The sequence below is a fragment of the Olea europaea genome, chromosome 10 (assembly GCF_002742605.1).
Source record: "Olea europaea var. sylvestris chromosome 10, O_europaea_v1, whole genome shotgun sequence".
Lineage (NCBI taxonomy): Eukaryota > Viridiplantae > Streptophyta > Magnoliopsida > Lamiales > Oleaceae > Olea > Olea europaea.
In genome coordinates this window covers 26,518,988-26,532,499 of record NC_036246.1, presented here as the reverse complement: position 1 = coordinate 26,532,499, position 13,512 = coordinate 26,518,988, and the positions used below count along the sequence as shown (strand labels likewise).

General features: G+C 32.1%; 1 long non-coding RNA gene across 3 annotated transcripts; it reads right to left on the bottom strand.

Moving 5' to 3' along the window:
• Window positions 1-8,228: 8,228 nt before the first annotated feature.
• LOC111401659 lies at window positions 8,229-11,868 on the bottom strand. 3 transcript variants are annotated; one of them, XR_002704063.1, is made up of 3 exons: window positions 11,585-11,851; window positions 9,021-9,950; window positions 8,229-8,895 (listed from the first exon to the last, which is right to left on the bottom strand). It is a non-coding gene; the product is annotated as an uncharacterized LOC111401659 (long non-coding RNA). The 3 variants fall into 3 exon arrangements; XR_002704062.1 differs by having other exon boundaries at window positions 9,021-11,868; XR_002704064.1 differs by having other exon boundaries at window positions 9,039-11,868.
• Between the last annotated feature and the right edge of the window lie 1,644 nt (window positions 11,869-13,512).

Below are 13,512 nucleotides of genomic sequence, written 5' to 3'. Positions count from 1 at the left end.
TGGGTCGATGGTAAACCCAAAAACCAATAATCTATTTTCACTCGGATTCTTCTCTCATTTTTATTCTATACTACAGTATCTGGTCTGATGGTTCAGATCTGTTCGATTTAGGAGCTTTTGCAATCAGAGGAGGAGGATTTTGTATCATTAGTTGCTTTGTGATTCTACTTGGTCTTGGATACAAACGGAAAAACTTCATTATGAGTAAGTTATCTACTTCTCTAACATCTTTTATCATATTGCCCTAAATCTTCGAGTGTCTTCATTTGCTAAAAGAATTTCTTATATATGCAAGTGTGTTAGTCTAAACTATTGCTGTATTCCCGGGTTTTTGACTTTATGGGCGTTCTCAGTCAGTAACTATGTAATAACCGTGGCATTTTGTGCTAAAATATATCATATCGTATTGTACACCTTAAATTCACCTTAAGTTATGAGTGCACAAGTTGTATGGCACTGTATCAAGCTTTATTAATGACTAAACACATTTAATCTTGATGCTTTGATTTCAAGCAAAAAATTATTGCTTATTAGTGTTTTTCTTTTCCATTCAATATGTCTCTGCTATATAATCTCTTAGCAGGAGATTGCTTAAATTTAGTAAAAATGGGTAATTAGGTTGAAGTTATAAATGCATTTGATTTTATGGGTTCCAATTTTGTGGAAACCTTGGAAGTGTCTAGCCTTTTTACCTAATATCAGTGATTTAAGACCAATATTTTTGTTTAATTACGAACTGCTAGTGCTCTGTAAAATGAAAGAGAACATAGATTTATCTGAAATCCACACTACTGGTTTTATTTGAATAATAGGTTAACTTGGAAGATTACCTGATTAACTCAACTCTGCATACAGTATCTAATTGCAGATGAAGTGACTTATTACAAAGATGCCTTCTGGAGATTCCTAGGCCTCATGCCATAATTTTCTTTTTTGCTGCTAACTTCTTTTACTCGATGACTTGTTGACAACTCTTTGGTAACTAGAGCTTTAATTGAGAACCAAAATTTGATAAGATGGCCATTATTGTTGTAGACATTTTCTAGACTTCTTGATCTTATATGTGGAAATGGTTATATAGTATGCATCGATCAAATATATGATGTTGGAATTGACAAGTAAGACACACATACACGTATACATGTAGCCTATCATTAGTATCTCATCTTTAATATGTATATCATTGTGTATGTAAGAATATCTCTACCGTCTCATTAGGAAGGTCCTCAAAAGAGTAACATTATTATTTAACACTTGTTTTCTTTCTACTTCTTGGATACATCCATTTCACTATTTTGCCCTGGCTTCGACTGGAGGGTAANCATTATTATTTAACACTTGTTTTCTTTCTACTTCTTGGATACATCCATTTCACTATTTTGCCCTGGCTTCGACTGGAGGGTAAACAAACCTTATTTACCCATAGTTGCAGAATATTTCAGAAAAATCTAAGTAATTCATGGTGTTATTGACCTTTTAATTGTTGGGATGACCTTTGATCCTTCTATAACTGGTATTTATTGCCTCGGTCATTTACTTGGCACCATCTTTTAATTGTTGAGATTTGGATGCACTCAGTCCCTTTCTCCCAAGACTAGTTGTTCAGCATGATTGATTTTTCCACCGAACTGGGCTTACTCAAACTTGGAGACTAAGGTAATTAACAAACTGGTTTTATCAACTAAATATATCATTCTCTGGTATTAGTGTTTTGAAGTAGAAAAGGAGAAATAGAAAAATACTCCTTCATTATTCACCATTTCATATTTATTGCAAATAAGTTAAATTCTAGTTGTATATGGAGGGTCTATGCAAATGTGTTTTGGTTTGTATCTATTTCACATTTGTTTGAACATTGATATTTTTATATGAAATAACTTGGTTTAGGCTACATGTTAAAAGTAGCATAATGTACTTTTTTGTTTCATGTAAGTCGTTGTTCAATAAGTTTTGTCCATTTAAGTGTTATTTATCATATTTCTTGAAATAGGTACTGAATCTCATTTGCTTATAGTTAAAAGTGGGATCAATGGAAGAGTAACAACTAAAAACCTCTTTTTTTACTTTTTGTGGAATTACTTAGTTGCATTGTTAAGAGGAAGTACTGTTGTAAAAAAAAATTAATGCACTTGCTTCTTTGGTCTCCGTACATGCATAAATTTATATTTTATATTCTCAGGCTTACCATTTGATTGATTGCTCAATGTCTACAATGCCTTAAAAAAGTTTCACCAATGAAGAAAAAATGCCCGTGATTGATGTTATATAGTTCGGGTACTTTAAGGTTTTGGATAATGGAGTTTTGTCGAAAAATTAGTTGGTGGTTGTTAAGGCTAAGCTCATGTGGAAGATTGCTGATAAGCAAATTATGGAGGCCAATGAGGTTGTTTAACTCACTATTTAGTTTGTTATTTTTTATTTATTTTTAAATGGATTAGATTTTTAGGTGCTTTAGAATTTTAGATTTGAATTCTGTATGGATATTGTTATATTTTGGAGTTCAATTAATAATGATTATTGGAGTTATAAGATATTGTTATTTTTATCATGTTTTATTGTTGATTTATGTAAATTTTTGTACAAATAAAAAAATTGAAAAAAATAAAATAAAATGACTTATGGCAACAGTAAAAAATTTTTTTGCAAAAAATATGGACATAAGCATTGGCAACAATCAAAAAACGTTGCAAAAAGTTATTGACAACGTTCTTTGAATGTTGCAAAAAAGTTTTTCGCAATGCGAATAAACCATTGCAAATAGGTAATACACAACGTAGAAAAAATGTTGCAAAAACATTTTTTGCAATGTGAAAAGAACCTGCAAATAGTTTTTCGCAAGACGAAAAAAATGTTGTCGTATCCTTCACTCTACGTCAATATCGAGGTTTGCAACATACAGCAAAATGCTTTGTGCAACGTTTTTTGAACGTTGTGAAATGCAATTTTTGTTGTAATGATTTGTGCTTATGATATTTATTTGTAAATATAATTCATTTTATTATCGGATTAGAGCTTTAGTATGGGCTGCTTTCCAATATTTTCTTATTACCCCTTATTTCTATTAGTCGAAGTGAAATGTATGCTGACAAACACATGTTTGGTTATCCTAATTGTTGTTCTACTGTGAAATATGCATTTGGTTTTTTGCTGTACATAATGACTTGTATATCATTTCTTGTAGTCCATAACAATAAACACATTGTCATCAATACTATACGAAGTTTTACATTTGATTAAATTTTACAATTTTTATATGAGCTGTAGTTATGGACACCATGGATATAGTATCGATATCAATTAATTATTCAGTTGAATATTGGGATGTCGAGCGGCTCAGCTCGTGAAAGGAGGCTCGTGGGCGGCTCGGGCTCGTAAAATACGAGCTCGAGCACGAGCACGAGCGGGCCAGGCCGTGAGGCGAGCCCAACGAGCCACGAGCCAGGCTACGGTCACTGAATTTTTTTCAGTGACCGTTTTGGTCACTGAAATTTATTTATTATTCCCCCTTCTTCTATTATAAATACCCCCTTCTCCCAAAATTTTTTTTCATATCTTGCTACTACAAGTCTACAACCCTCTCAACTTTCTTTTATAATATTAATTATTGAGTTTTTTATTTTTACTCTCTTGTGCAATTGAAAATTGTGTTGCAAAATATACAATATCAATTCAATTTTTACAGTTTATTAATTACAATTTCAATTCTCAATTTTCACAATCTCACTACATTTATATTCATCTAATTAATATTTCATCATAAACAATCAAACAAATGAATCAACACTCATTTGTTGAGAGATTGTTCGATATAGGATGTGAGCTACTGCCACATCATGGAGAATCGCCTACGACGCCGCAAAATCAATTTTCAAATGAATTTGCCAGTTTAAATGACATACCGATACTTGAAGATGTTCACATTCATGGTCAGGAAAGCCACAATCTAATTGATTTGGATGATATTAACATTCTCGAAGCGAAACATGAAGATGAAGATACTGAATTAAATATCTCAGATTCGAGGGGAAAGCGAAAGGCTAAAAAACAAGCAAAATGTTGGGATCACTTTAAGTTGGTTTCAACGGGAAAAGTCGTTGATGACATTGCAGAATCTAAAGCAGTATGTAAATACTGCCAACAAAGATTTGCATGGCAAAAAGGAATTGGTACCACCCATCTCAACCGCCACTACAAAGCATGTGCGGCCAGATATGAACTTCTTCTAGCTGGTCAAACACAATTGTAATTTGGCAGTCCAGACGCCGATTCTACAACTTCACCCCTATCCACATGGGAATATTCGGAGGACAATACTCGAATCGGAATGGTGAAATTTGTTGCTGCCACTGAGTTGCATCTGGCTATTGCAAACAACCAACACTTCGTCTCGTTCGTAAAAGAATATCTACAACCGACGTACGTCGGGGTAAGTCGAAACACTCTTCATGCCAATACAATAAATTATTTCAATAATTCAAAACAACAATTAATTATGAATTTGCAACAATATGGGGGTGTTATATCTTTAACTTTTGATATATGGGAAGGGGTTAATAAAAGAGCATATATAGCTGCAACTGCACACTATATAGATCCACTTTGGTGCATGTATAAGAAAATTATTACTTTTAGAATTATTGAGTTTCCTCACAATACTAATAATATATATAATGCTATTATCAGTATTGTTAGAGAATATCATTGCGAGACTAAAATTCGATCTTTTACTTTTGATAATGTTAGTGTTAATAAGATAGTCGTCGATAAATTGTGTAGGACACTTCAACCTGATTTTGGTGGGTATTTGTTTCATATTCGTTGTGTGTCATATCTTGAATTTAATTGTACAAGATGGTTTAAAACATATAAAGGATGAATTTCAAAGGATTAGGAATGCATTAGTATATATTACGATTTCTCCTAATAGAAAACAAGCATTTGAAGATTTTTGTATCGAACTAGGGGTGACAATTGCTAAAACATTTGTTAGTGACGTATGTCATAGATGGAACTTTACATACTTGTTATTAAAATCATGTGAAGGTTTCCAAAATTTAATAACTGACTTTTATAATAATAAACATGTTAGAAGTGATGACGATGGTATGTTAAATGAATCCGATTGGATTTTAGCTTTGAAAGTTAAACGATTTTTGACATCTTTTTATGAGACCACAGAGATTTTATTCGGCGTTTATTATCCCACAAGATGTATGGTGCTTGAATGTCTTTATATAATTGTAAGAACATTTTATAAATATAAAAATAATCATGCTTTTAGTGAAATTTTAATTGTTATGGAATTGAAGTTTAGAAAATATTGGGAAGAACTGTCTATGATATTTCCTTTAGCATGCATAATGGACTCTCGATATAATATTTTGGGAACTAAATACGTAATTGATCAAATCAATAAAGTTTTAATACTTGATACACCTATCACTTATAAGAATTTAGAGCAAACATTATGTGGAATGTATAATTTATATGCGGAAAGAATGGGTGCGAATGTTAGTCGGGTACCCTCTGTTGCACCTACTCCTTCTGCTGACACCGAAGAAGATACTGTGAAAATAATGAATTTCAAGGTATTAATACATTTAGATATGATACAACCGCAATGTGTTCATTTAGTGCCATGTCGTCTACATTTGCATCTCATTAAACATCAGTCGAAACTCAAAATGCGATATCTGCCGAATTAATTGATTACTTCAATCATAATATGCCAACAGACAGAACAATTAAAAAAAGTTTAGAAGAAGTAATTGAATTTTAGCGAAAGTATGAAAGACGTTGACCAATTGTTTCTGCAATTGCGAAAGATTTGTTGACACCTCCTGTTAGCACTGTTAATTCGGAGTCTGCTTTTAGTGCAGGTAAAAGGATTTTGACCGATGTTAGGAGCCTACTGAAAGAAGATGTTTTGGAAGTGTTAATGTGCGTGAATGATTGACAGGACGCTCATTTTCGACTACAAGATAAATACGCTGAAATTGCATGTCGTCAGATAAGTGATATTTGATTTAATTATATTAATCAAAATTTCATTATTTTTTAATCGTTAAATTTAATTTTCTTTAAAAAATTGTACACGTTACAACAAGTTGTTCGTGTACAATTTTTAACTCCGCCTACTTAAAATTGATGTAGTCGGTCCCAAACTCGAATAAAGGAGGAGGGTTTACATTTTATTAATTTTAAAAAGAAATCAAAAAAAAATATTTTTTGTAAATGTATTTTAAAAAATAATTCATCTTCATTATATAAATATTTTATACTTTATAAAAAGTATTACAATATGAATCATATGATATAACTAAAAAAAATAAAAATTTATTTTTGTTAAATTATTTTTATTTTTTTAACACTTTTTATATGGTCAAGAAATCATAGTTTTTAACATTTTATTTTTATTTTTAATACACGAGCCCAAGTTCGGCTCGACCCACGAGCTCGGATGAGCCACAAGCTCGTGGGCCGAGTCGAGCTCGCCCAATTTCAACGAGCCACGAGCTCGGCTTGCCACAAGCGTGAGCCGAGCTCATGGGATTAAGTTGGCTCGGCCCATTGCCATCTCTTGTTGAATATAAGAAGTTAGTTGAAGGTGCATGGTAATGGGAATATGTAGGGAATGGCAAGGGAAAAACACATATTCTTGTTTCGAAAACGACTTATATGGACTTGCATGATGAAGTCAAAGATGTGCTGAAGATCGATACAAAGCTATGCAAAATGGAGATATTTGCTTTTGTCCTCAAAATGTTTGACGTTCCAATTGCACCAACCATCATTGATTTTGACAACAATATGAAGTGGTTTTTATCCGTCCATAGAGAAACTTCTCTTTGTATAAACCCTTCAGAATAAAGTTGTTAAAAATCAAGAAGATCTTGGTGATAAAATATGTTTATTACTAATAGAAGATGAATAACAGTTTTGAAAATATGAATGGCCAGGAACTTGTTCGAACGGATGATGATGGTAACCATAACAATGGTGACGAAATATTTGTAGACTGCAATGATTTTGACGTAAGTAAAGATAGTCCTCGAAGAGTCCGTCATAGATAATTTTCCTATAGCAGACGATAATGATGAGGAGTTATACGCAGATGAATCCTATATTTGGAATGTAGTGAATGATAATGATATTGATTGTAATCAGAATGTATCAGCAAGTCTAAGTTTCCTTCATTAGGGGACATTAGTAAGAATTTCGAAAAATGAAGACGTGCAAGTCAACTAGTTGTTTTCATCTAAGAATGATTTAATATCAAAATTGAAGTTATTGGCAATGAAGTACCACTTTCAGTTCAAAGCTAAGAAGTTAAATAAGAGTACTAATACAATTGTTCATATTGATGAAAATTACAAGTGGTCCTTGCGGGCAACCAAGATCAAAGAAAGTCCGATTTTTGAAATTCAAAAATACAATGGTCAAAACTCTTGCTCAACAAGTATTCGTCGCACAGATCATCGACGTGCTTCTTATATGATTATTGAAACCACATCACCCATAAATATCAAGATGCCAATCAAGTTTACAAATCAAAGGACATCATTAATGACATTCGTCGAGAGTTTGGCATAACTGTAAGTTATACTAAATTGTATATGGCTAAAGATTTCACTTGAGGGATGATTCGTGAAAAACCCGTGAGAGTTATGCAAAATTTCCAACGTATTGTCATGTTTCGGAGGTACAAAATTTTGATACGTTGACATTCATTCATATTACTGATGATCAACGTTTCAAGTACTTATTTATGGACTTAGGATCAAGTATATGTTGATCCCTCAACTCAATGCAACTATTAATTTTTGTGGATGGTACAATTTTTAAATCGAGAATGAAAGGCACTCTATTTGTAGCAACTTGTTAGGGTGTAAATTTTCAAATATTTCCACTCACATGAGGAGTAGTTGATTTAGAGAATGATGGATTCTGAACTTGGTTATTTTAGAAGTTGCAATTAAAATGAGGTGATATAGACAAGTTCGGAATTATATCTAACTATGGGACATATATTAAAAATGGAGTTAGAAATGTCTTTCAATTTCAATTTGCTAATCATGAAAATTGCACATACTTGAAAAAGAATTTGAAGACCAATTTTTCATGGTGTGATCTTGCAACTTTGTTCAGTGCACATTGAAGGCTTATACTGTAACGAAAATTGAGTCCAACACGGAAGCTTTATGCAGTAAAAGAAGAACGTCAAAGAGTGCCTATTAGAAAAAAATTTCCTCTATTAGGTTAGAGCACTATTTATTGGGATACGTTACAATATCATGAGTACAAAATAATGCAAAACTGCATAATGTTTTTTGAAGAGTGCTCGAAAATTTTCCATGGTTTGATTGAGTATATCAGAGAGACTATGCAAATGTGGTTTTGTGAAAGAAATGTCGAAAATGAAAAATGTGTAACCCACCTCAAGCTACCTTTGGAGAAGAAAATGTGTATGAAATATAATGAGTCAAATGAGTTTGAGGTGAATCACGTATCCCAAAACATGTATCGGGTTGGTTACAATTTAGAACACCACTTTATGAACTTGGATGAAGGAAAGTGTACATGCAAAAAATTTGATTTTGACATGGTATCATGCGCACATACAATTGCTGCCATAAGGTTTAAATGAGATGATGGCTATAACCTGTGCAACCCCTTTAATACTAATTTTTGTTGGAAGCAAGTGTATTTTGCATTCGTATATCCATTGCCAAATGCGATACCGGGTGGGGGTTGTGACGCCCTAAGAGATTGTTGGTGGAAGGAATCACATGGCCAATATCATACTCAACCTCATCTCCTTCTGAATGGTTTGGAGCATCCTCATCTTTTTCCACAATCAGAATCTACTCCAATAAACTTTCTCGAGTTCAGCTTCTGTAGGAAGCAATATAGAATTAACCTCCAATTGCAAATATTAAATTGTTCAAAAATTAGTCATTTGCTAAGCAAATTTCACAATTTGTCTCCATTAAACTAAATAAAACAAAAAGGCAATTTACCTCTTTTTATTTCAATACCTTCTCAATTGCAACAGATGTTAACCTCTTCGACATTTTTCAAGCGAGCATTTTTGGATTTGCATTCGTATATTTCTTAGCAAACTTGATTTCCAAACTTGAAATCGCTTCAAATGTCCAAATCCGTTGTGAAACAAACATTATTATCTCACAGTACAAATTTATAGAGAAAAAAAATACAAAGTCAAGTGCCTTATTTGTTCATACCATTATAACAAGGAAAAACTCATACAATGAATACCTACAATGTGACTCTCATCATACATTTGAATTTCTCAATTTATCCCCTATGTTACGTTTGAATACGTTAATTGTGAATTCAAATGAAATTTTTCCCATGAATAATTCTCGAACATGTTGAGATCATCCACCAAATGAAACCACCATAAATTAATATATGTATTCGCCTCCGTGGCCCACAGGATGTATGCCAAGATGACGATCAATCCCAACTTGTACTTGTTGCTCTTTTTTCTTTTTCTTTTTTTGTAACTTACATATGCATTGTACGCATCTCACTTAATAATCTTTCCCTCACTTTGCTTAAATTATTTTTTCCACAATTTGACAGTCAGTCCCCAATGTATTATCTACATCATTACAATCACCTACATTCAAGTTGGTCAATAACACAAATTCTTTCAATCCAAATCTTGCTTATTTATCTTCAATCTTAAACCATACTGCTTCTTTTTTGGCAGTTTATCTTTTAGTGGTCTTCATCTTTTGCGATAGTAATTGATGTACAATTTGTGAAGCCAACCTAATATTCTCCAGTCTAAGAAGTGATCCAAAGTAGCTTTCTTGAAGTTGTTCTTGTAATTTATATCCAGCTTCTCATAAACATCGTATACTATTTTTAGTTTGCATCTAGTCGTTATGGTAGAATTAATTTGAATCTTCTCCATAACACTACAAAATACAAAACAATTACAAATATTAGAATAAATGATGACAGTAAAGCACATAAGAACAAGATCTATAAGCTGTATAAACCAAATTAAGCATACAAATTTCAAATAAGAAAAAAGAAATTTTGTACAGATTGCAAGCACTGTAGTACTTCACTACAAAAAAGTTCTATTAACATCTTGCAAATACAATCACCAGCTATATAACCAGAAACGTGAAAATCATCATGAAAGATTTTATTTCACTTCACAAATTACTTGATAGTTTAATAAAAGGAATAAAGTCCAATTCTAAGTACAGACTTCTATTTGTTTTCCTCAAAACTTAGAAGAAAGAAAACATCAAATTTGAAAATAGTTAAACACGATGAGCCTCAAGTTACTCTCAACTCACATACATATTTGGGCAATATGTCAATTATCTCATCCTTAACATCCTCTTTTACTTCCTTTCTAATCCTATCAAATACTGAAGAGCAAGTACAATATCAATTTTGAACCTCATTTTAAGTACATATGACTCTCTGAAAAATTTTACTGTAAAGTGTAAGCTAAGCTCATTTTCAATCGCCCTCATAAAAAACTAGAAATAAAAGTGCTAGGCAATAAATCTAACTAAGAGTTCAATTAAAAGGTTGCTTCTAGAAAACAAAAGAAGCTAGTGAAAGCCTAACTTAATGAGTGTTTTACATTAAATAGCGTTAATGTTCCTCATAGCTAAGCACATCACGTTTAACCCATCGACAAAACGAAGGAAATAATATTAAAGCATCATGGTAGTCGAGTTTCAATGATGATCAGTTAGAGAAATTAACAATCAGATCAACCCAATTGTACATATTATAGTAGTTTGAAGGTATCATATAATCACAAGCATTTTGACAATAAAGGAGATTATCATCGGCAACTTCAAAAATCAACATCTAAAACCAACTTCAATATGCAAGAAATTAAGAACCAAAGAAAATCACAAGCAATGAACCTCAAGTCATTCTCAATTCACATATTGTGTAGCTTCGATTTCTCCCTAAATTTACTTTTTGGACAAAATCATAGTGAGGGGTGGCCATCTCAACTAATTCCACTTATCCATTAGCATAGATACAACACACATACACAGAGGTTTAGCTGTCAGCTTGTTCAGGAAATTACAAGATATGAAATGCTCAATTTTTACTTAAATATTACAAAATGAAAATTAGTTTGTATTTTACTTTTACCATATTCCTTATGAACCTTAAGAGCCACATGTCCAATCCATTTATTTTTTCCATTAATGGAAATAAACTAACAAATGTAGTTTCATAACCTACTGTTTTATTGCAAATACTTGAGGCCTACATCCAACAAAAAGATAAACAATGACCAAGGAACTTTTAACTTGGAATTCTTCGAAATTTTCATAGAATATATATATAATTAACCATAAATTCAGTCTTTTTTTAACCTCCCACCCCCAATTCCTCAAATCTAGAGAACAAAAATAGAGGAATCAAAAATAAAGTATTCCTCTCCCTAGAAAAAAAAATAACTTGAAAAAAAAAATATGGCAAGTAATTCAAATAAAAAAATTCGATTGACAATCAATTCTTAGAATGCACATTTTAGTACACATCTATGTTTGTGAATTGTAACCTGAAAGATAGCAAGTGCGACGAAATGTTCGAGCTTAAGGGTGAGCTGGTGCCAGTGTTTGCATTGGTATAGATCTGCAAGCGTGTTGCACGTACCACTCAGAGCTTAAGGTGCTGAAGAAGACGATTTTTGGGAATTTGAAGGAGAATATGATTTTTGAGAATTTGAAGGAAAAGAAGGTTTTGAATTTTCAATTTGGGGAAGAATATGGTTTCTCACGTGAATGAAAGCCCCGAATTCCTCCTTCAATTTGGTTTCACATGAGAAGGTTAAAGTTGTATTTTCACATTTTTAAATAATTAAATTTCATTTCATTTTGGAGAATTTGGTCAAAGGTGTATTGCACAAAAATAAGATCCAAAATTACAGTCCAAAAATAAAAAATAGATGTGAAATTCATGTCCCATCCCCAATGCCCACCCCATTGCCGACGAGCGATCATCTAAGAAAATCTATTCACTGACGTTCACCTATGAAACATTTTTGTCATGTTATGCCAATTCAGTCGAGTCTTCTTCGATGAGGTTGTTATATTTTTTGGTGTGGATAAGTTTTGGGTAGATCTATTTCTTAATTGTTTTGCTATAATATTTGGATTATTGATTAAAAATGGTTATTTTTGCATCGAAATGTTGATTATTCATTCTTGGAATTTTATTTCTTGCTGAGTTATGTTTTTTTTTTGGTGGAATAACGAGCATTTTTCTGTATATCTAGAGGATAAATAGTCAGCTATCATGAATTTTTTTTTTTGTTTATTTATTGTGTTGAAATTGAATCGGTTCATGATCGTGATGTGTTTGTATTTTCGAATATTTGTTCAAGAAATGTCAAAAGATGGAGTTTACATATGGAGATGAGAAATGGCGGCTAGATATTTTGATTAATATTTACCATTCAATTGAATAGTAAAGACAGAATGGTATATCTTTAGAATCTCTTGAATTTTCAAAATTCGTAGAAATTTTCGGGATTTTGGATGACAAGAATTAGAATATGTTCTAAACATTGCATTTAGGATAATATAAAGAAAATTTTGAAAGTATCGAATACTCTATTAGAATTTTGTAAGTGGTTATGCAAATGTCTAACTTCATAGAGCAAAATTTGAGTTTGGTGTAGGGTTGGCAACGGTTCGGTTATGGGTTGGCTCGGCCAAAATCATAACCGCACCATCAATTTTTTGACCATTCTATAATCGCACCATAATCACGTAAATCGGGTCGGTTTGTATGTCGGTTCGATACGGTTCGGTTCGGTTAATAACTACAAAAATAAATTATTTTTTTATAGGTTCATCCGTCAAATTGATATAAAACAATTTATGAAAAAAGTCAATGAAAACAAAAACACAATAATTCCAAATGAAAATGCAAACATTATCAAATAATATTTCAAACGTAAATACAAACATTATCCTAATTTTCAATTGTAAAATACAAATTTAACAAACAATATTATAAATATAATAATACTAAACTTTTCCTTCATTCTTAATTGTCGTGCATCGAAGTTACTTGATTCATTCTTCCCTACAAGTCTTACTAACATAGATCAGCATTCAAAGTTGATTCCTATTCATCCTTGACAATACTGGCACGTCTAGAAAAATATCGAATTCTGTTTTTACATGATCATAAATAATAGAATGGTTAACAAATGTAACAAATTTTCGGAGGTGACGATGACTTGGACCGTAGAGGCAGTGGAGTCGTGCGTGAGTTTGTGGAGAGTAAGGTTTGCATTTATATACTGTCATACTAATGCTATTATGGGCTAATGATAAGTGAGTTGGTCGAATGAGTCAGGTAGATGTAATGAGGAAGGGAGAGATTTTGTTTTGGTCTGGATAGAAAAGTAGTGTAAAGCCCATAATCAATTCAATTGTGTGTTTTTTTTTTTTTTTTGATATATTTTTTTAGCGGGTA